The 23,732-nt window shown below is 49.4% G+C and overlaps 1 protein-coding gene across 8 annotated transcripts in view; it reads right to left on the bottom strand.

Moving 5' to 3' along the window:
• Window positions 1-23,732, bottom strand: part of arvcfb (ARVCF delta catenin family member b) — a 216,976-nt gene that overhangs the window by 153,053 nt on the left and 40,191 nt on the right. For 7 of the 8 annotated variants that reach the window (XM_035379907.1, XM_035379914.1, XM_035379912.1 and 4 more), the window contains exon 2: window positions 11,644-11,728. The exons of the other annotated variant lie outside the window; for it this stretch is intronic. The gene's annotated coding sequence lies outside the window, so the exon portion shown is untranslated. The remainder of the gene's footprint in view (window positions 1-11,643; window positions 11,729-23,732) is intronic. 8 annotated transcript variants of the gene reach the window in all.

The raw sequence follows: 23,732 nt of genomic DNA, 5'->3' as shown, positions 1-23,732 counted from the left end.
AAAGCTCAGGGTTCACAGGTGGCACTGCAGACGACGCCGAGCAGGAGACGCGGCGTTCCGAAGAGCTCCCGCGTCTCCCGCTCATGATCCGCACCCGTTACCGTGTGCTTTTTTTCCCTCTTTCCCGTGGAACGTTCTGTGGCGTTTAAAACCCGCGCCTCCCCTTTTTAAGGAAATCGATGTCCGACGGGCCGAAGCGCGGCTCGGTGGAACGACTCCCCGAAGCAGGGAAAATCAAGCGAGGAAGAGCGCGTGTTGACGAGGAAGAACCGCAGAGGGCTGCGAGAGGCTGTCCTGGCACGGTTTTTTATAGCTGGCTTTGGTTTTAACCCCCCCCCTCCCAAAAACGCAACGGGACAGGAGGCTGGGCACAACCCCGGAGAGGATCGAGGACATGAGGACCACCTTCGGTTTTGGAGTGGGAGGATCTGTTTGGGAGGGGGGGCGGGGGGGGGGGGGGGTGCAAGCTCGTGCAGACAGGGAGAGAGAATTTATGGTAATGCATAATGCGATGTGCAATATATACCCCACATGCTTTACGGGATTATTGCTCCGTCAAATGCAATTATAAATCCTATTTAATTTGGAAGCAGTCATCTCGTCTTTTTTTTTTTTTTCCCCGCCCGGCTGAACTGGGCTACATTAATTCAGATACTGATGCAGATAGCTGTATCGATCCCCAGAGGAAACCGGCCATGGCCATTTGAAATCCGATGCCAATGCGCACGCAAATCCTACGGAATGGGGGAAGGAACCCGAAGCTGATTTAGAGTCCAGCAAAACAGGATGTGCTGTGTACATTAGCACTTCCCTCCAGACCAGCCCGACGTGACTTCAAAAACAGAAATCACTTTTTTTTTTTTTTACAGCAACAAGCACAGAACCGTCCAGACCCATGGCGCAACTCACTTCCGCGGACACATTTTAGCTGGCACCGCCTGCGCAGGCGTCCCACCAAACGAAGCACCACCTGCGCACGCGTCCCACAAAACGTCCCTCGAAGGTCGTCCGTGAGTGAGTGAGCGAGTGAGTGAGTGACCACAATTTGCCATGCGTAGCCCACGGGCGGCGCCAGTTCCTGCCCGCCGTGGGAAAAACCCACAGGGTTTAAAAAAGCCACGACGGCTTTTTGTTCAGCCTGAAAAGGAGCTTGACTCGGTCGTCCGACTAAGATCCGCGCGACGGCCGAGAAGCCTCGGCCCGGCGAGGACAAACGAGCGGCAAACTGCCGCGCGGACAGAACGCCGCTCTCTTAATCTCCAGGCGCTTCTGTCCCTTCGTGTCGGAGCGTTTCCTCGCCGATGAGGGGTTCGAATTACCCAGGAGTGACGGCGATATGCTTGCGCGTGTTTGCTTCGAGGCCGAAAAGGCCGTGAAGGGGAAAAAAAATGGCTTCCGACGTTGGCGCGGGCTCAAATTCGGGCCCTTGAATGTCCGCTTTCACGGGGGGGGGGGGAGGCGTGAGGTCATCCCGATCTGAAATCTATTAAAGGAATAGAGACTCACAGGCTCAAAGAGCATCACAGGCAGAAAACCCCTTATTGCCTCGCCTTATCTACAAAGCAAGCCTAGTCATACCAATTACCATTCCTACCCAACTTCCAACACCGCATGGGAACAGAGATCACACACACATGCACGCAAATATGTGCAGATAAACGCAATCACACAAACTCACACACACAAACACACACACACGCACACCTGCACACACACACTCACACACACTCACGCATACCAGCACACATGCACAAATACGCGCACAGACACGCACACACACATGCGCACACACGCGCACACACACACTCACACACACCAGCACACATGCACGCACACATACGCACACACAAACACACACACACTGAGGCGAGCACCCTTGCAATCAATCTCTCGCAACCAAGCTGCAAAAATAAATAAATAATTTTCCAAATGTAAATCTCCTTCGTAAAATAGAAGGAATAGGGAATGAATTGTTCTGCGGCACTTCCAATTCGCTCCCTGTGTTCCTGAGAGAGACAGAAAAAAACACAGCATAAGCCCTGAGCTTGTGGGAAAGATGAATTCAAAACTGAAAGATTCACACTGTTCTGTGCAAAGCATTTGAAAGATTTTTTATTTTTATTTTTTTGGGTGGGGGATTGGAAGGGGTTTAGCAGAGCAACAGATGAACCCCCTGATTTGGCAGTAACTGTTGCAGGACCCTGACCTGTTCGCTGGGAGTCTTGAGGTGAAACGTTTGGGCGGGGCAGGTGGGGGAAAAGGAACCTTTATGTTTTGTACCCCTGCGAAAAATCTGTTTCAAAAGACCAAAGAGGGTTCAGAGAACCCCACCCCACAAGCCTGCCCTGAAGAATTCTCAGAATGCTCGGGGAGATAATTAGACTTAATTTCAATCTGCTTGCATTAAAATATTTTAATCAGTCTGACGGTAAATACAATGTTTTTCTTTTTTCTCCCCCCTCCACACTCAGCCAATTAATGCATTACCATACTGATGCAAACATGAAACAGGAGGCAGGCGAATCCAATGGGGACGCGATTGGAGGAGGCGACTGGAATCCTTCAAACCACGCTAATCAACAACAAAGCGAAGATGTTTAATACAGACACACTAATACTAATACGGTCCCAATTTCTCTCCTCTCACACTAATGAAGCCAAGCCTTTTCTTCAGCACTTTCAAGATATGCATTATTAGTGGGTGGGGTGGGGAGTGGGGGAAGTAGGGGGGGGGGGGGAAGTGGGTTTAATGATTAAAGAAGAGAGAAAAAAAAAAGCAACACCAAAGAAAAGAAAAACTCTTTAAGACGGAGTAATTTGAGAGCCCTTGATCGCGGGAATGCACTGCACGATCGTGGAAAAACTTGCTGTGCAAAAATGTTTCGAGTCGACATAGCTAGCTAGCTGACAGCTGCTAATAACCAACGTCCAAAATGACGTCCAACGTCAAAGATGCTCGGATGGACTGAGAACCTGCCGGCTCCCAAGCTTGGGGACGGACACTCGGATGGCAAGCTCGCACAACACATTGAATACCTAAGGTACGTGTACCTGAACGCTCGCGCACAATTCCAACAAAAAAAATATGGTATTGCCGCCAAAAATATAATTTTCGTACGACAAGCAGGTGGCCAGTCATCAACAAATGATGCGGTCATGGCAACCTCCCTGTCAGAGCTGAAAAAAGAAGAGCATGGGATGATGTTTTCAGACACAAATTCTCATAATTGCATAATGCACCAAACCCTGGTACCTTGGATCACGTTTTTAAATAGGAAGACGGTCAACAAAGTGAAGGCAGCCTGTACTCTAATTTACACTAAGCACGAAGTAATAGCCAGAGTAGAGCTAAGCACCACACTCCCTTCTGCAGAATGATAAAGAAATAAAAACACTTCAAAGGGCAACACTGACTGGGGAGGGCTGAGCCACACACACACACACACACACACACAGAGGGTACTGAATTTAACAAAGGCGCATTCCTCATAACGGTGTTTTCAGTGTAATTAATATGGGAGCGATTACACCAGACGTGTTCCCTTTTTCCAACAGAGATATCCGACGTCTTCAGTTGGGATGACTGGTGGGTCTGCTGGGACGACGCCCCCCCCAAAAGTACAGCTGCATCTTAATCAGTCCGCCATCCCCGCAAAATGATTCCCCCCTGAATAAATAAGACTCTGTATTGACTGTCTGTGAGCATAATGCAGCAATTAATTAATTTTTTTTTTTTTTTTGTTTAGTTATTTTCTAACTTTGCGGAAAAAGAAAGCAGGACAGAACAGAGTTCCTCCCTCGCCCGATTGCCGTACTGTAATTCCACTTTCCACGGCGAATAACGTGCCTCGATCTGTCCTCCGACTGAGGCCGGACTGATCCACTCACCGGCTTCTAAACCAAAACGGAAGCAATCAAAGAAACCCGCATGCAAACCTGTGGCATTCCGCGGAAGCAGAACTTTGGACCATCTATCGCCATGGCAACAGTCAATTGATGCATAGGGGATAAAAGCTGTCCCTTTTGGCAGTTGAGATGGGGGTTAGTAAAAAAAAAAAAAAAAAAAAGTCATGGTGATACAGGACTGTTAAATATAAATACCCTTTGTCGATTGGCTGTGTTGTGAGGGAGAGGAATTTTTACCCACATTACTGACCAACAGCCACTCACATATGAAGCAGGGGTTCATCTGAACAAGGAAACAAGGGGACATGCTCTGCATGAAAAAAATGCACAAAAAATCCTGGTTTCATTTTAATTTATCATTCCTTTTTAAATTCAATATCTGTGGAGCCTGTGGGAGTATCCTGTGAAAATGCAGTTTACTCCCGTGCATGCGATCCCGTGCATGCGATCCTGTGCATGCGATCCTGTGCATGCGATCCTGTGCATGCGATCCCGTGCATGCAATCCTTTGCATGTGTTCCTATGCATGCGGTCCCATGCATGCAGGAGTAGCCACCCATGAAGGACACCCAGCCAGCCACACAGATGCCAGGATTAGTCACAGTGCACATCTCCCCTCCCTCCCTGCATCACAGTACTCCAGATTAAGTGCACACACACACACACACACACACACATACACGCTCACACACACAGGTGGTGGAGAGACATCATGCTAAAGTGCGCAGCACTGAGGTAGCGTTGTGAATGCTAAAAAACCCAGCTGAACCACAGCATGCACAGAAGCAATGAAGACGAACTTCCACACAGCACTAGCACAATGCTACACACACACAGCACTAGCACAATGCTACACACACACAGCACTAGCACAATGCTACACACACACAGCACTAGCACAATGCTACACACACACGGCGCTAGCACAATGCTACACACACACGGCGCTAGCACAATGCTACACACACACGGCGCTAGCACAATGCTACACACACACGGCGCTAGCACAATGCTACACACACACGGCGCTAGCACAATGCTACACACACACGGCGCTAGCACAATGCTACACACACACAGCACTAGCACAATGCTACACACACACGGCGCTAGCACAATGCTACACACGCACAGCACTAGCACAATGCTACACACACACAGCACTAGCACAATGCTACACACACACGGCGCTAGCACAATGCTACACACACACGGCGCTAGCACGAGAGCGATTCCTTCACGCTTCCTGTTAATCGCGTTCCCGCCGCTCGCTCTTAAAACCCGCCGGTGCCGTCCGCGCCGGCCGCGAATGCCGCTCGGGCGAGGCGCCGAACTTCAGCGCTGGAGCGGGCGCAAATCTCACTCTTCTTCCTGTTTTTTTTTTTTTTTGTTTTATTTTATTTATTTTATTTTCTCTGTTCTACCGATAAAGGGACGTCCTCACCGGGCAGCGAGGCGATAAATCAATCGTAAAACACATCGGCCGCAGATGTACTGGAGGTGAGCTATGAGAACGTCGGCGACGCCGCGGCTATTGTTTTAGCGAGCGAGAGCACGAGGACAGACAGAAACGAAAACGCTGCCGTTCAGCCCTGCTAGGCTCATTTCACCATTCAGCCTACAAGCCTACAGAGGATCCTCCATCACAAAACATAAATGCCATATATATCAACACCAGACTGCTGGTCCCACCCGGGGGATGGGTAACACTCATCACCCGCCCACCCCAAAATCACGGCCTGTCCCAAAGACCGAGCGGTGTCGTGAACTTACTGTACGCCACCCTTAACAAAGTCTGGAGGGATCGACCGCTGGCCTCCAACTTTGGCATCTAACATCGATCTGAGGCAACGTAACAACAAGGTGCTCCTTTAACAAAGTGAACGGTAGCAGGCACCATTACGAGCTTACCGGGAGTTATTGCACACACAGTACGGAGATCAGACGGCATCCCCGGAGAACCACTACTTCCAACCCCCTCGGTTTCAGACCAGCGAAGTTGTCTGAGGAAAATCCGAACTCTCGGGCAGAGCGGGCTAATCAAATACTCCGCGCAACCGGCACAGAGAATCAGATTCCAGTCTCCTAGGCAACCATAGGTAGCGAACAAAACAAACGCAAGCGGAAGAGCGTTCCGAAAGTAAAGGGTCCGGGCGATTCCATGACGACGCTCGGCGTGTTTTCCTGGCGTGGCCTGAGCACGTACAGGCATCGACCGGTCAACTGCTACTTAACGGTCCCAAGCGATCATCTTCACCCCCATCTTCAAACAATTCTTTCACACACACGGAGCACGGGGTTCAGTTTAGTTTGAACCTCGAACTAGTTCAGTTTGAACTAGTTCAGTCTAGTTTGAGGACCAGGACGCTGAAGTTTTCCCGTTGGTCGCGGTCTCCTCGGTAACCAGATCTGAGCCAAATCATTTAGCGTTTACCGGAAACTCTCGACCGGCGACCAAGACAGGGTCATCCACTTCCATAAACTAAGCACGAGGCGGCCAGCGGCCTTGTGGAAACAGTGGTGTGGTGCTCCTCCTGCAGAACTGATAGACTCAATGCCACAGAACCTACAGGCAGCAACGGTCGCAGGAAGTGGCCTAAAACCCAATTAAGGGACTTCAGTTTTGGTGTTTATGTTTTTTTCTCCACTAGCTTTACCTTCAACTCGTGGTTGAAGCATCACATTGAGATGCAACGTACATTTAGAGGGGACATCAGCCATTACTGATGTACGCTGAGGGTAATTATAAATTGGTTGATAAATCTGATTTCACCCCCCCCCCCCACAACAAAAGCAGTCCTATGCACTTTACCTTGTGCAGCAGAAAAGGAGCCGTCAATCACAGCAGTGGGAGGAAACATACGAGTGTTTGCACTCTCGCAAAGGGAAACAAACCGAAGGCCATCTAAGAGACTTAATTAAAGGCTGTGCATTTCTGACAGCTCATGGTGCAAAGCCACTTACAGACCATCCTCACGTAGCGCCTCTGGGGAATAAAACAGTTTTCCTTTCTTTCCTCTTCATCCTGCTTTTATCCAAATGAGCCCCACGGAGAAATAAATCTCCTTTTTACACGGGTCACCTGACCAAGAGGTTTCATCACACACAAACAAACTGCAAAACACCATAGAAAATAGCACAGAACAGCGCAGAGCAGAGCAAAAAAACAACAACCATAGAAGAGAAATGATGCGTCTTAATGACTGTACTGGCCACCAGTGCCTTCTCTGTCAAAAACGAGGACAGAACCACAAACTGCACATTTCCGTCCTTCCAGCACAATGGAGGGACCCCCCCCCCCCCACCCACTCCCGATCGTCCAATGAGCCGGCAGCTCAGAGCTCATCACAGGCAGCCGGATTCCCCTCACGGGCGAGGGCCGGGGCAGGTGTAGTAGTCCCCACCTTTGTAAATGAGTTTTCCTTTAGAGCGCGAAGTCAGGTCGCGTGACGGGGCGACTGGGGACCCCCCTCTGACAGCGAGGGTAATGGGACCCCGTTTTAAAAAGGGGGGGGCAAGGGCAGCCCACAGCTCCTGGGCGGCGGCTCTGAGGACAGGCTTCCCCCCCCCTCCCTTCCCACCCCCCCCGTGAGTGGCTCCCTGCCAGAAGATTAATTTGCGCCTCCAAACTGACTATTAAACTTGGGCTTTTCATATTCTGACTCCCCGGATTTAATTAAAACAGACTTCATCTTAAGTGACAGAGAGACGGGGGACGGGGGACGGGGGGGAGGGGGGGTGGTCGGAATGACCTTCTTTTTAAATGAATGCGCCGGGGGAGTACTGGCCTCCCTCGCCGTCCCTGTCTTCTCCTCCTCCTCCTCCTCCTCCTCCTCCCTCTCCCTTTTTATTTCCTTCTCTTCCGCGGCGAAGCTCGGGGGACGATCAAATCCTTAAACACTGGCGCCGAAGACGGCGACGATAAATCAAAAACACAATCCGTCACAACCTTCATTCATCATTGACGAGGCCCGGTCTGCCTTAGAACCCGAGAGATCGTGCCAGAGACCCGATGCTTCCACTCTGCACAGCACGAGTCCCTCTAAATTTCCCATAATCCTTAGAGAGACAGGTACAGTACCGTGGCCTCTCCGACCACGATGCACAGTCGCTGTTGGAGACAGAGGGACGACGCCATGTTATATCCAAACAGGACCGGTCAGAACTCACACACAGGATCTATGAGTAAGAAAGCATCGCAGCGAAAGCACAGACCAGCATCACTCCTGTGTTACACACAAACACACTTAACGCCACTCAACGGCTTAACTGACACACCAAGGAAAGCTGACAAAAACTGGTTTAAAAAAATAATAAATTCTGCAAAAAAAAAAGAAAAAGTAATATCGAAGCACAACCTGACAGACCGCCACAACATCAAAGGGAAACATTACCCCGGCTTCATCAATATTTCCACTAAGCAGCAGAGATGATTATTTGAATATCCAGAATGATCCGGCTCTCGGCAGCGAGATGACAGTTCCTGTGATGGATTAAGCTGAAGCACGAAGAGAGAAACTCCACTGGTTCCGAAGCAAAAGAAAATAAACATCATCGGACACGACTGCCAGCGTAACAATGTCACCCACAGTGAGTGAACACACCGTAAAACAATACACTTTATGGGCCCATTTAACGATTAATAACTGGACAGCTCGGCGGTTTCAGAAAGCAGCAGCGAAGCCAGTGGGAGATAAGATGAGTCCAGAATCTGCATACGGCAGTTCTTCCCTTGATCCCTCACCTCAGCTATATTAGCCTTTTCATTTCATTTCCTATCGGAATACGACGCTAAGAAGCCAGGGTCACATTCTTCCCTCTTGCTCATTATCTTGCAAACGTTTCAAAAGCCGGACTGTGTTGAAAACGCACCGTTTCATCTGCAGGAGTGGAGACTACTGTAGTCAATAATGAACTGCATCTGAAACACCCTCAAGACCTGACTCACTAAGTTCTCAAGCGCACACACACACACACACACACACACACACACACACAAAATGCATTAACACACAGGTATGTAAACTGCAACTGTTTCCAAGTAGGACACTATCCTGTACAGGAGGTGAGACGGGGGCAGAAAAAAAAACATCCATTGTGTAGATCGGAGGAAGTAGCCTCTGAATAAACGATTCCAGGGGCAGAATAAAGCTTGCCTCCATGCGAATAAACAACTTAACTGAATCAGTGCGTCTGTAAAAAGACGAGGGACAACGAGCACAGTGTGCACTTCGGACGGCCGGGAGGATGAGATTACCCGACCTGTTGCGATGTTCTCTCCCCCCTGCGTGATTACAAACGTTTGGACGGAGTGTAGCACAGTGGGTAAGGAACTGGGCTTGTAACCGAAAGGTCGCAGGTTCGATTCCCGGGTAGGACACTGCCGTTGTACCCTTGAGCAAGGTACTTAACCGGAATTGCTTCAGTATATATCCAGCTGTATAAATGGATACAATGTAAAAAATGCCACGTAAAAGTTGTGTAAGTCGCTCTGGATAAGAGCGTCTGCTAAATGCCTGTAATGTAATGTTTGCTCGCGGCGACAGGGCGACGCGAACGCACACGTGCGTACGCCGGTTTTCTGGGTGAAATTCCCGGCTAGCTGCAGCGAAAACCGAGCATCTGTGAAGCGTCGAGCTCCACGAGGCTGTTCTCAGGTTGTTCACAGCACAGGAGAGCTGAGGCCTCACTTGCATTTAAGGGGTTCAGGCCCCCCTGTTTTCCCTGTAATTTTATAAAAACGGCACTCTACGTAAGTCCAGGGAGCATTTTTGTGGTGGAAAAGTAAGTGAAAAATCGGTGAAATGGCATCTAGGCGTTCCAGTGAAAATACGGCTAACTGACCTTTGGTTGAAAAGTGAAAGTTTCTCCAGCCGACTAGGACACACCCAGGCTATATCTAGGAAAAAGCTGAACGATATTGGGCTAGAATCTAGTCTTTGTCAAAAAGTCTCTCAACCTAGATACCCACCCCTCCAGACATCTAGATTCCAGCTGACTGGGAAGGGACACACATAAGGTCACACCGCACGAAGGGGCACATATTAGGCGCGCCCCAAATATAATTACAGAGCTCCAGAGCCTTGATGCTCGATTTTGGGTTTTTGTCTGGTCTGAAGTCAGAGCATCTTTAAACTTTTTCTTTCTTCGCTGGCCGAACCCCAAGATCCAAATACCATAGCCAGCCAGTAACTCCAGTGACTGATGCGCTGGTACTGTTACAGTGATGTACGGGGCAGGGTGGGGGGGGGGGGGGCATCGCATGTCACACAATAAAGCAATAAAGCCATCGCTGTACCTCGCTGACACAAAGAACTCATTCAGAAAGTTCCGGGAGAGGTGGGGTGAGATGGGGAGGGAGACGAATAAACAAAAAAACAAAAAAAAAAAAAATCAAAAATCATTGCTGTCCTTTGGCTGCCTCAGCAGACCGCCATTCCATTCATTTCAGGCCAAGGGAACCAACGGACTCGTTTGCCAGACCGAATAAAGAAATAAAAGTGACCGTTAATTGCTGCCCCCGACATGAAGTGGAACGCAATGTTCCAACTTCCAACGAGCTAATGGGCGAGAGGAATCCTTCTCTCACAGAGAGGATTAAGAATAAATGACAGTGGCTTTCTACATGGAAGGCTACTCCCACCATCTACCCAAAAAAAATACCACCACCCCCCCCCCCCACCCCACACCAAACTTCACCCCGCTTGAAACAAGGTGAACGTCTGAGGACAACTCCTGGGTAACCCACATTAAGGTTCTGAAGTATTTCTAAATGCTAAAAACAGACGAAAAAAAGAGCTTTGGAATGGTTATTTAACCACACATACCCCCCCGCCCCCACCCCCCACCCACCTCCACCACCACCCAACAGCCTCAAACGTGCAAAAGTCCACAAACGACCTATTCGCAAACGAAGGAGACTGTGAATCATGATAACAGGTGCTTATAATGAGATTGTCATGGTAATGACTGAAAATAAAAACATTATCGCTAAGCGATGGGAGCACTCGAGGAGTGTTTTTTTTTTCTACGCGGAAATATAATGATGCTATATACACTACGTCCTCGTAAATCGGAGAGTCATCTGTAACCAGAGAAAATTGTCACCGTGTTAAATAATGCCACTTCGCACTTACGAGACTCTGTGGAGGTGGTCGCAAGCTCAATTCAATGGCGGAAAAACAAACTCATGGGGGAAAAAAAAAAAAAAACGGGCCAGGCCCCGGTGATCAATTCCAGTCAATTTTGTAATGCGAAGCTGGCACCGTTAATCGTTACAAATGATTGTCCAAAGTGCATTTGTCCAGAAAATCTATCGACGTCGCGGATATGATCTTTGACAGGAGGTCGTGCATCTTTTGGTCCCACGCGCGCGCGGCTTCAGGCAAATCCAATTAGGCCGACTGCTGGGGGGGGGCGCCGGGTTACTCCGCCTCTCCCCGCCCCGGTACCGCCGACGGGCCCCCCAGTTCCGTTTTAAACCCGCCACGCGGCAAAACCCCGCGCGCCTCCCCGGCGAGCGATCGTTACTCTCCGCCTGTCGATACGCGCATGCCCTGGTACGGATTAGCGTGGGTGAAACCGGAGATGGCGAAAATGATAAGTCTCTCTGTGTGTTATTGCTTTACGCAGGACAAGAGAGGGGGCGGGGGGGGCAGGGATTGGGGCTGGGGGGGGGGGCGCTCCAATGTCTGAGATCAAAGGGGTTAGCGCTAAGAAAAGGTTTTACGTACTCACCTTAGGCCGAAGAGAAAGACCCATAAAAATGTCAGGCCAGGTTGACATCTATCGGACGCGAGCCACAGGGTTCGTGTTCTTAAAGCTGGAATGAAAAGAGAAGGAAGAAGGAAAAAAAAACAGACATTAGAAAGAGCGACACTCAGCATCATCCGTGCGGGACGGGTTCGTACAGAGGGGTCGGGCAGGACTGACGCGCGCCGCTTCCAAAATTTAATCAGCCCCCGCGCTACCCCCTCCAAAGAAAATCCAGCGCGAAGCCTACTTTTCCTGTTCCTGAAAGGAAAAACACCGCGAGGTCCAGCACTTATCACCGTCAAGCGCTCCGATTGGTGGACTCCATGTACAGTACCTCCCTGGAGGGATCCGATTGGCGGGCTCCATTTGTTGTGACTGGCCGACAAAGAGAGAACCCCTGAATGAACCGAAAACGATTCAGGGCCACTTCCTTAAAAGGGCACGTGAAGCAAAAAGACGTTGCGCGAAAGCGTAGCGACCGCGTCCTCGCGTATGCGATTTTGGAACATTCGCCCTTCTGCTGCTAAAAATAACGATAGCGTGCAGCTACCCGTTGCTGTGCGTCGGTGGTCGCCGTTAGAAACCCCAAACGGCCCAGAAGACCGCTTTCCTTCTGCCAAAAAGACCAAAAAGTTTCAAAAACTCCAAATTCCAATTCAGCTCACCAGCAGGCAGACGTCAGACGTCCTGCAGAAATAGAATTCGAACCCCGAACTGCCATCAAAGAGAAGGAAACAGGATTCAGCAAAGGGAATTGTCAATTCACCTGCCTGGTAACACCCGGCGACGGCGGATGTTGGTGCTGAGGGTTTTCGAAGGTCTCTGGCCCTCCCTACCTCTCACTGGCGACCTGTCACTCAAAGCCAGAGCTCCTCCCCCCACTGAGAGAGTATGATGCAGGAAGAGTCACCTGTGTCTTCAGAGTGGACGCATAATGCTGCTGTCACCCAGAAGGCATAACAAGCCATCCAATAAGCACACTTGGAGACTGCTGTCACTCGAAGGTGGGCAGTCTTTAGTGACAGACATAGAAAGACAGACAGACAGCCAGCTAGCCAGGGAGACAGACAGACAGACAGACAGACAGACAGACAGACAAGGATGAGCAGCACCCATTTCCCCCCTAGACTGAAACACACAGACAGGCCCAAACAAGCGAAAGTCAAAATTAGAACCCCACCCCCCAGATTCAGCACGATTCAGAACAAAGATAAGAAAAGATCATTTCCCAAATGCCGAGAGTTATGTCATTTCCTCTGAGATCGGCCTATCGCGTTTCCTGCAGCGTCCTCAAAGAAGATAAGAGCAGTGCTGGTGCAGCGAAGAGGTGCCATGATGCTCGAGGAAGAAACAGGCAACAACAAATTATTAAATAAATAAAACATTTACTGAGGGGATGAAACGCCTTCCTTATATAAAACACACACACTCACAGTCACTCTCATACTCACATATGCGCAAAAACACACACGCATGCACGCACACACTCACTCTCATACTCACACACGCACACACTCACAATCAAACTCACACACACGCACACACACACTCATACTGACACACACACACACACACACTCATACTGACACACTCACACACACATGCACTCTCACACACACACACACTTCGTCAGGGGTTTTTAGGATTTTTGCCTTTTTATTTAAGCTGTAGACCTGAATCAACGCCTCACAAAACATTTTACAAGACAGGCCCGTTCAGATCAGGGAACTGTCAAGCTTCCAGACAACATTTTTTTGTTGTTGATGTCATCGGGGGGAAACGGTAAACAAAGAGAAACTCTGAAAGTAGCCCAAATGAAGGGGACTGCAGGAGCACAGGGTGACAGAAGCTGTGGAACTCCAGAGGTACAGAGGGACAGCCAAAGAGCCCCCATACAGTTAAAAATCAGCATCGTCGCGATTTCCGTTACTCAAACCTTCCCACGCCAAACTACACAAAATGGCCGCAGAACAACCGGCAATTTGAGGCCTGGCTACAGCGGCGCATATGTGACGGGGTTCAAGGCTCCGTGCTAATTTAGGCCCTTTTAAAGATGCGGCTGAAACAGGGAGGGGCCGCGTTCTTTTGGGGTGGGGGTGGAGGGTGGGTACACAGGGTGAGGATTTTTCCAGACACAAAGCTCCAGTCCCTCTACACTGCACTCACTGAATTCCCCCAGACACATTGGCCCTTCCCAACATGCCCTGCAGTGCTGAAGACCTCTTCAGCTTGTCCCAATTAAAAATAATCCCAATTAAAAAGTACTAATAATAATAATAACAAGAACAACAAGAAACCATAATAGTGCTCTTATGCTATGTGCATTGTGTCCTGCTGAATGCTGTATAAGGAGTCCATTGGGGCCACATGCTCCCCCCACCTGGACCGGGGGGAGAGGGAGGGTGGTGTTCCAGATGGGCCACCTCCAGACGGGATGGGAGCAGGTGAGAGACCGCGGTGGGGGTGCGGGGGGGGCAGATGGAGAAGGTGCCAACCACGAATCGATTCGGAGGCAATTACCTCCGGAAAGCTCCAGCCTCACTCCTCAATTAGAGGCCCTCGCACCGAGGGGGAGATGAGGGTTGCCAGAGCAGGGAAAGGAGGAATCACGCTGTCACAGTCTGGCAGCCACCTGGACTCCCCTCTACTCCCCCCCCCACCCCCCACTCGCCCAAGCAGAAATCTCCCAATCTGGCAGCTCTCCTGACCTACATCTAAAATAGTCCCTTCAACAGTAATTACAAGGAGGCGAGGGTGGGACACACACACAGACACGCACGAGCGCACACACACACACACACACACACACACAGGCTCAGGACTTCGGGGGGGAATTTAGGAAGGCAGTCAGAAAGGTTCGGGTGGCGGGGGGGGGGGGGGATATACGTACGGCGGGGGGTGTGTTCTGTAGACGGTTCGGAGGCAGCGATGGTCCAGCAGCCAGCATGTGGACTCTCACTCACAGTGACGAGGTAACAGACAACCGCTGTGACGCGGTGTTACCGACAGGATAAAGATGAGCCAGCTGGTCACCGGGGGAGCGACGGTGTGGGGGGGGGGGGGGGGGTTGGAATGCTCTTTCCGGCCAGGCCCCGCCCACCGGGCGTACGCCGACGAGGAGAAACCGCGCCTCCCTCAACGTCGCCTGAGCGACCGCGCCGACGGATTCCCGGCCGCTCGGCGTTTATAAAGGTTGCGCTCCTGCGGCGCAGTGCGGCGCAAATTGGGCGTGAGGTTAATTGGGAGCGACAGGAGCGGTTACTCACGCGGAGGTCCTCTGCCTCTGTAATGGGGGGTGACTAATTGGGCGCGGGGGGAGGGGGGGGGGTTCAGTATGAGGCTTTTTGGCGACGGGGTGACGTGCCGCTGATGGGTCTCAGACCGAAGGGCCACGGGGGTCGTGGGTTGGGGGGGACAGAGAGCTCGTCTGTCGCTGCGGCTAACTCGCTACATACGACCCCTGCCTGCTCCGGCTCGCACCACCCTCTGCGTCGCCCCGGGCGAAATGAAAAGGGAATGAAAACTGCGTCTGAGAGGAGCGAGCGACGCAGACCCAGAGAGGGCTCGTCGGATTTACCTAGCGCAGTCTCCTCAGAGCCCAGCCACAGCTTACCAACGCTAAACTAATGCTATCATTTTAGAGAGAGAGAGAGAGAGAGAGAGAGAGACAGGGGGAGAGAGGGAAAGAAAAAGAGAGAGACGGGGGAGAGGGGGAGAGAGAGAGACAGACAGACAGAGAGACAGGGGGGAGAGAGGGAGCGTCACAGCTCATTGAATTTATCTGAGTGCAGCCTCCTCACAGCCAAGGCACAGTTGACTATCATTTTAGAGAGAGAGAGAGAAAAAGAGACAGAGAGACAGAGGGAGAGGGATAGAGAGAGAAAAGACAGGCAGGGGGAGAGAGAGGGAGTGAGAGCAAAACAGAGACAGAAAGAGCAAGAGAGACACAGAGACATGGAAGGTACAAACAGGCAGGGAAGTAAAGCCACCTAGAGGACAGCAGTGGTAGTGCAGGCCACTCAGTGCTGACCTTTTTAAATACACCAGACTGACTTGTACTGTGGAGAAGGACAATTTGTTATGCAGATGAATGGCACCACTTCAATGAATATATTATGCAACCACTAAATGGGGCCTGACGAAAACAATGCAACCTTTTTTTCTGAAAGCAATTACGAAGCCAAAGGATGCAGGGGATTTCACTGGAGTGGTATTTGGAACTGCTTCAGACATTCCAATGTAAGCAAATTTCTCAAACGCACTGTTTGCCGCTCTGAGAAATACTGGTAAATACTTCGCGGTAAACAGTCCACAATCCCGCCAAGGCATTGGCTACACAGACAGACTGCTTTAATTTTCATTCAAAACATTTTTTTTTTTTGTTTTGTTAAATTGCGACGCATCCCGTATAACTGCAGTAAACAGTGTTTGGATTGAATTATATCCTTCTGTTTTTCCGTTTGGCCTCAAACCCAAGAACAATAACCGCAGAGACAGCACGGTTATTGTTTTGTTTATCAAATATCCATATTTATTTCAGCTCGGAACAAAAAAAAGCTCAAAATGAATGTGTTGAGGTGCGACAACACCTGAAAAGCCCTGAGCCAACTGTCAAAGTCATGTTGCGTGTGCCGAATTTCACCACCAAACCCAGGGGTACACCCAAATTCAATTACCAAAAAACTAAAGCCAACCGCGGAAAGAGGTGCCTGGTTGGCCAGGAGAGGGACTACTCTCTTCCCTCGGTGACCAAATCGACGCCCAAGTGACCCCGGCGAAAAAAGGGCTAGGGACACTGTGCCGTAAGAGGAGCCACCTTTTGGATGAGACGCAAAACCGAGGTCCCGCCTCGGGGCGGTGCCAAGGGTGGGTTATAACCCCCGTGTCCCGGTCAATTTGCCATAAAGCCGGAGGTAACAAGTTTAGTTTGCAGTCCCCAAAATTACTCTGCAATTATGAGGTAAACACAAGTAACTACTGGTAAGTACGTTTTAACAATTAGCATGAAAGTAAATAGTAAGTAGTAACAAATCACTGTAACAGGAATATTTACTTGGTAATTACATCCCAGTGCATCTGATTGACTCCACAACATCTGGTAATTACATACCAGTGCATCCGATTGGCTACGACACTTGCAGTCCCCACCCACGCTGATTCCCCTGGTCATCAGTGCAAAAAAAAAAACTGACACGACTCACCTTGTGGAAAAGGATTAAGATGAAAGAAGATAAAAGGGATTTTGGTGTCTGTAGGATGACACAGGGAAGCAGACATGCGTTCAGAGACTGGAAAGACCTCTGTCCTGATTGGTGGACAGGCACAAGCATTTTATTTCTGGTGTAGGGTAAAAAGTTGGTACTTAAACCACATCACATTGCATTTGCCCTGCCAAACCCCAGACCACTGGGTAATATTCTCTTCAATAAATCAAATCATGTTTGGAGACTCTGAACACACCAATCTGGAATTCCTACAGTCCTCTTGAGATGCATCACTGTTCAATGACCAGTAACACTCAGAGATTCTCCAAGGAACCTCCATATAACAGCCGGAGGTGTAACCGAATAGCAAGCAGAAGGAAGGCACTGCTTGGTCAACAGGAGAATCAGACAGAGGTGCAACAGCGAATAACTATCTGAGGAAAGGGCAATGGCTTTACGAACAGGAGAATCAATAAAAATAAAAAACACTCAAAACTCAGGTCAAAAACAAGCAGGATCTAGCGAAATGTGTAAACGAGACCACAGCCACGCAGGAACCTGGAGATGGTTTCTCTTTACGTCTGTGGAGAGTTATTTACAGCCACCGCTGGGCCCGGATCCCTTTCTCCTCGCTCAACGGAGGACGGTCTACCATCGCGGTTTCCGGAATATCTCAGCTAACAACGAGCGTATTCTTACTCCTTTTCGCGATGAAGATGAGCAGTCGTCTAAGGTTGCCTCTCGACTAACTCTTCTCATTTCCCTCATGGTTTTGGGGCTGGTAATGGGGGTGAGCGTGGGACAGATCAAATATCGATAGCCTATCCCAGGAGGGGTAAAAGGGTCTGGTGCGGTCTGAATGAGACTTTTATTGTACTGGAGCCGGAGGACGGTTTAATTTCATTTTCAAAGAGTTACTTTCAAGTACTACTTCTACTTTGCCTCCTCCTGCACCTCCTGCTTCTCATCCTCCATGGGACAGGGTTTCCAACAGGGAGGGTCAGGATAGGCAGTATAGAATATCCAGCAACAAATAAAACGACGAAATTGTACATACATGTAACAAACCATTATTGATTAACCTTTGTCAGAACAAACTTTCACATTGTAAACAGTTCGGCCACAAAAATACAGACGTTTTCAGTCACCCACCCAGCAAAACGTGATGCATTTACTCAGTCGCACAAGCTTCTGCTAACTGCCTGTAAATTGATATTGTAAATGCAAGCAAGTTCCTCTTACATTGCCTCAGTAATGGGTCTTCTCTCATCCAAATACTCACCGCGGCCTTCACTATGTCACCTGACTTCACTCATTTTGATGCACGGACAATATTATAGCGTGCCTGCCGGTGGAAAGAATGTCACGGGAAAAGTCGAACGCAAGGCACGGATCCTATTGGACGTTAGGGGCGTGCCCCACCCAGCTTAGCCAATCAAATGCCTCGTTGCGTCGACTGGGGAGCCACTTGCAGCGACCAAGAAAGCAGCCGGCAGCTGCTGCAGAAACCCACTGAGGCTCCCACGTGGAGCGGGCGGTTCCCCAAGGAAGCCGCGGATCTCCGCAGGACATCCGACTGCGCCCCAAGCTTTCAGGCGAGCCACGCCCACACCCAAAAAACGGGAAATTACCGACAAAAAAAAAACAAAAAAAAGAAAGAAAGCACGGGCTGTGTTGTGAAAGCCGTCAGCATAACAAACCATTCAGACAAAGCTGACATGCAAATATCACAACCGCCCAAAAAAAAAAAAACAAAATAGGCATGAATGCAAATCTCACATATCCCCCCGATACGACGTGCCAAGGAGTTTTTCAAGCTCCGACAGACCGCTCTGCGCTCGCCCGACCCTGACAGGCTCGACACCATCCCCCCCCCCCGCAGCACCCCCCCACCCCTCCCACCCCCCCGGCAACATCCATCTTAACGGTAATCCGGGTGCTGCGGAAGCTGGACTCCATCCAGGGGGAAAGAGCGCCCGCGGAAATCCTCAATGCTGCGATGACGCATGAAAAACTGCATTCAAATGGCTTCATCATTTGCACGGACGACGGGGGCCCTGCGGTGTGGAAACCCACGCCGACGGGCGACGGCGGCGGGGCGGGGGGGGTGGAGTGACGACCCATTTTTTTAATCAATGTAAACAACGCTGCGCCGGGACGGCAATCGTATTTTCAGAGCGGGCGCGAAGACGGAGATCGCGCCGACAGGGCCGCTCGTAAAAAGGAAATGTTAATGGAGGACTTTTCGTTCCGCCGCTGAACGCGCTACGGTTAGCGCCGCCGCAGACTCGGCTACAGGCCGGTGATGAACGCCCAGACCGCCGGGCCACGGCAGCCGCCTCAAACGCAAACTCACTCAGCCGCCGATATACCAGAGAAAGGGACGTTCAATACGGCTGTTTCTGTTTGAGGCTACCTTTCGGGCGACGTTTGGCGTTTACACGTTTAAAGTGCCGTCGAGCTGACCAAATATAGGCGGTCCGAGCCCAAAATGAGCCGGAGGGACCACGGTGTCCACGGCAACGGAGACCTTGGCCTGGACGAAGCCACGCGATCAAAAAAAAAACAAAAAAAACACAACATCACTGTAAACTGTCAGAGAACTGTCTTGACAGGAAGCTGAACTCATCTCTGTCTTTCATAAGCTGCCCTACAGCATTAAAAAAAAAAAAAAAAAAAAGAAAAACCAACTGCCGGAAAAGGGAATTTTTAAAAAATAAATAAATGAACTAGTTTGCATGCAAGAGACAGTCTGTCTGGCGATGAGAGCGTGCGTGTGGAGTAAGTGCCAAACCTGCAGAACACGCTGATCTGTTTCACATCGCGGCAGCTCTCCTGCTCACTTGGGCAGATGTGTTTATATCTGTCTTTGTAATGTATTATTATTGAGGGAGAAATTTCACAAATGTCAGGGCTACGCGAGGCTAGGCACCTGCTGTCGCTTCGTGGCATGTGTAGCGCGGCTCCTCGGAGTGATTAAACCTCGATGTGGCGCGGCGCTCGATAATGACGGTGTGTTAACACACGTGCGCACACACACAGGTGCGCACACACACAGGCACACACAATCATAGGTTCAGCTTCTTCCTTGATATCGTTAAACAGTGTAGCGCATGCACAGATGCACAGTAAAGCAAGGGGGTTTGGTAACGAGAAATTCCCCATGGGAAAAACTGCTATTCTGCTATATTCTAAAAGCGTGCATGCTAGTTGCTTTCTTTGACACTTGTTAAAGGGGGGGGCGGGGCTGCTGGGGGGGGCTTGTCCTGTAAAGGCGCTATACCAGTGTGTGGGCAGGCGCCACAGACTGATATCAAACCTGGGATATCAAAAAAGGGGGATTTTTCTTTAAGAAAAGTGTATCAGTGGGTCATAAAATTAAACCTCATTGATGAAAATAGCACCTTCTTTGTAGGCAGTAGTAAGAATATTGCTGTTGCAAATTGATTCTTCTGAGAAACAGTGTTTTTTTTTTTCCTTTTCAGTCATTATGACATCATAGTTACCTTGTCACATTCGGAAATTAAGTTGCTGTGGAAGCAAGTATCAAACCACCTTCTCTCTTGAACCGTTAAATTGTGGGGTAGGAAATTGCAGTGTTCTTTGGTGCTTTTCTATCACAAGAAGCCACAGTACCCAAGAAATTAGCATCAGAAGCAGAACATGTTCCCTGGGAAAATGTTGGCCTAAACATTAAAAAAATCACCCTGGAAACCATCCAGTTGTTGTTAACTGCATGTTTATTCGCTGTGAAATATAAGGCAGTGATGAGATAATACTGCTGTAGTACAAATGCTAGTGCCAGCTTTTAGGAATAGCTCAGATCGAGATCGCTGACACTGGTTCAAGTACCAGCGCTTCTACATTTGTCTTGATCCCAGATGTGCTTTGTCTCTCCCCCCTTCTCTCTCTCTCTCTATTCAATTCAATTTAAATGCTTCACTGGCATGACAGCTTTCAAAATACATATTGCCAAAACATAATGATAACAACTATCAATCATAACAATACAAATAAAACTCTCTCTCTCACTTTCTCTCTCTCTAGGATCTGGAAAGGGGCAATACAGTTCCTGCAACAGTAGTTTCTTGCAACCTGATTGGTCCCACTAAGTTTTAGCCAGTGCTATGACATGTTATAGGTCAGTGGCCTTTGATTGGAGCCCCACAGCTGCACAAGATCACGATTTGCCAGGAGTAACTGACCACTCGCGCAACAGGAAAGCACGTCCCAGAATTAGTGTGGATTCTCCTCATTAGTGTCAGCCGAGCCTGGGTCATCATAGTACAGTAACCTCGCTTGTGACCCTGAAGAGCAAGGTTTCCCGCTCCACTAACTCCACCCGTGATTGGTTACCCCCTCCACCCCTGTCTAGTAGGGTTTGCGGTACCATAAAGATTATGAGCCTGGGAAACTGGAAAATCAGAAGGAGCGTGGAATCCATGAGCCAAAACTGTACAGAGTGTCAGGAAGGCAAAAGGAAGCTTGAAAGGGGGAATTTGTGAGGACTGACTGATACCAGCCTCCATTACAGACCATGCTCAAAATTCATTTCTGCTTAAAAGGAGGGGGGGGGCGGGGGGCAAAGACTTCCAATCTGCAGCTCCCCACACAGTGAATCCCCCCCCCCCCCGTCTGAAACAAATCCTCATTTCCCCTTCGTTGCACACGCTGTTTCCCGGGTTCGAGAGCCCCTGCATTCTCGACTGAGGCTAATTTATCCGCCATGCCTCCAAATGAAGGAGTGAGAGAGCCCATTATGCACCCGCATACAGGAGGCTTATCTTTGCCTGCCGGAAAGTTCTCTTTGTCTCAGTTTAGCCACTGGAATGAGATAAAACATACCCTGCACACTTCATTTATGATACTGAATAAATTAATGGCTGCTGACAAGCACAATAATTTTCATTTGGCAACAGATAACACAATAATTACTGGGTGAGGAATTAAAGCGAGTTGGGTGAGAGAGAGAGAGGATGAGAGAGACATTGCAGTACAGACAGAAAGGAAAAAGAGAAAGGGGAAGACAGGGTTCGAGAGAGAAAGAGAGTGCTTTGTTTTGGGGGTTTGACAGCCCCTGAAGTTAGAGACAGTGTGACAGTGTGGTACTTAGATTTATAATGGGGGGGCAGGAGGACACACACACACACACAAAATTTTACAGAGTTTTTTTTTTTTGCATGAACAGAAGCATTAAAACATCACAAAACTGCCTTGGCCTCTTGCTCCTGGTTTCATCACCGGTTTGCGATAATCGCTTCCAAATTACGATGCCCAGCTCCGCTACTGCGCTCAAATCATTAAGTTGTCAATAAAGTTATCATTTCAAGGCGATTAGCATGGCACATCTGAATAGACCCAATTTTGGAGCGCACGTCACGGTTAAGTCACGACAGTTGTGCAATGCACTGTGGCGGCAGAAAACAAGTCGGCTGAATCGCTGAAACACCACCAAAATGTCTTCTTGTGCTTTGTGCTGTCAAAGGAGTAATAGCAAAAAAATAATAATAATAATAATAGGGCCTTCATTTTTATTTAATACCATCGTCGAGTACCCCCTTTGAAGTTAAGAGCAGACACTTGTAGCTGCAAGCCATTAAAAGAAGAGACTGGACTGATGATGTAATTTCGTAGTCCTCATCTTTGCAGTGCCCGTTTCATATCAGGTAATGTTTTCTCCAGTGTGCTCAACACACACAAAATCCAGAAATGATTGAAGTAGGCTAACGGCTAATGACCAACTAAGCAGCTACCGCAGAGTTAGCATTCGCAGGCTAATTTATAATGGGAAACACCAATGACCAATATTAGCAACTTCAGCGCGTAGGCTTGGAAACAAACCAAAACGTTCCTGGGGAGTTTATGACACCGTTCAGTAAGGGAAGCATAGAATTATTAAACTGGCATATGGTACTATGGTGTATATATAAACCAGTGGTCTCAAAATCGTTGCCATGGAGAGCCGTGTGTACGCAGGTTTTCGTTCCAACCAATTACTGCTGCCTTAATTGAGTCCAATTACTCATTCAGCCATATGCATTTAACTGCATTGAAGCACAGAATATAAGCAAGGTTTTATTTAGACAACCCGGGTCACCATAGACGTCGGGTCACCATGTTGCGCAAACCTGCATCCCTAATTCAGCAAATAATTGAACTAATTATATAATCAAGATCTGAGGCTGGAATGAAAACCAGCATACACACGGCCCCTCGATGGCACTGAGCTTAAGACCACTGATAAAAATGCATAGCTATCGGAGAAATGGCGTACATATCGTGTGTTCCCATGCCCCACCAAAACAAGTCACATGTTTAGGAACACAGTCCTTCAGGAGAACACTGGACAGAATGACATTGAAAGGGAAGAAAGTTATTCTCCCTCAGTCCCTCTCTCTCCCTCCCTCTCCTTCTCTCTCTCCCTCCCTCCCTCTCCCCCTCTCCCTCCCTCTCAACATTAATGAAATCCCTGTACGCAATTACAGCACAATGAAAAAATAATCAATGATTCGCTACGCTGTGACTAATAATAGCGAGCGGCCCATAATGCAACAGCCATTTGCCTCCGCGTGCCTTCGGGCCGTTCGATACCAGGCAGGTGCTGGTAACGTAGAGGCCGAGCCTCATTGGCTCATTAAAAATGCCTGTGGGCTGCTGGCGCTGCAGCGGCTAAGCTCGCGCTACTTCATTAGCCTGACAGATGCTGCGCTTTATTAGGGACCCGCCGCGCGGCTTCGCCCCCGCCGCGTCGGGAGAACGCACACGGAGACGCGCTCTGTCACCGGAGCCGTGACGCGGCAGTGCCGCGTGAACAGATGCAGTCCCCAACGGCAACCCCCCCACGCCCCGCTCCTCTCCCCTCCAAAC

This window comes from Anguilla anguilla, chromosome 10, assembly GCF_013347855.1.
Source record: "Anguilla anguilla isolate fAngAng1 chromosome 10, fAngAng1.pri, whole genome shotgun sequence".
Classification (NCBI taxonomy): Eukaryota; Metazoa; Chordata; class Actinopteri; order Anguilliformes; family Anguillidae; genus Anguilla; species Anguilla anguilla.
Note: the sequence above shows the minus strand (reverse complement) of the source record. Positions and strands in the feature narration are given on the sequence as shown.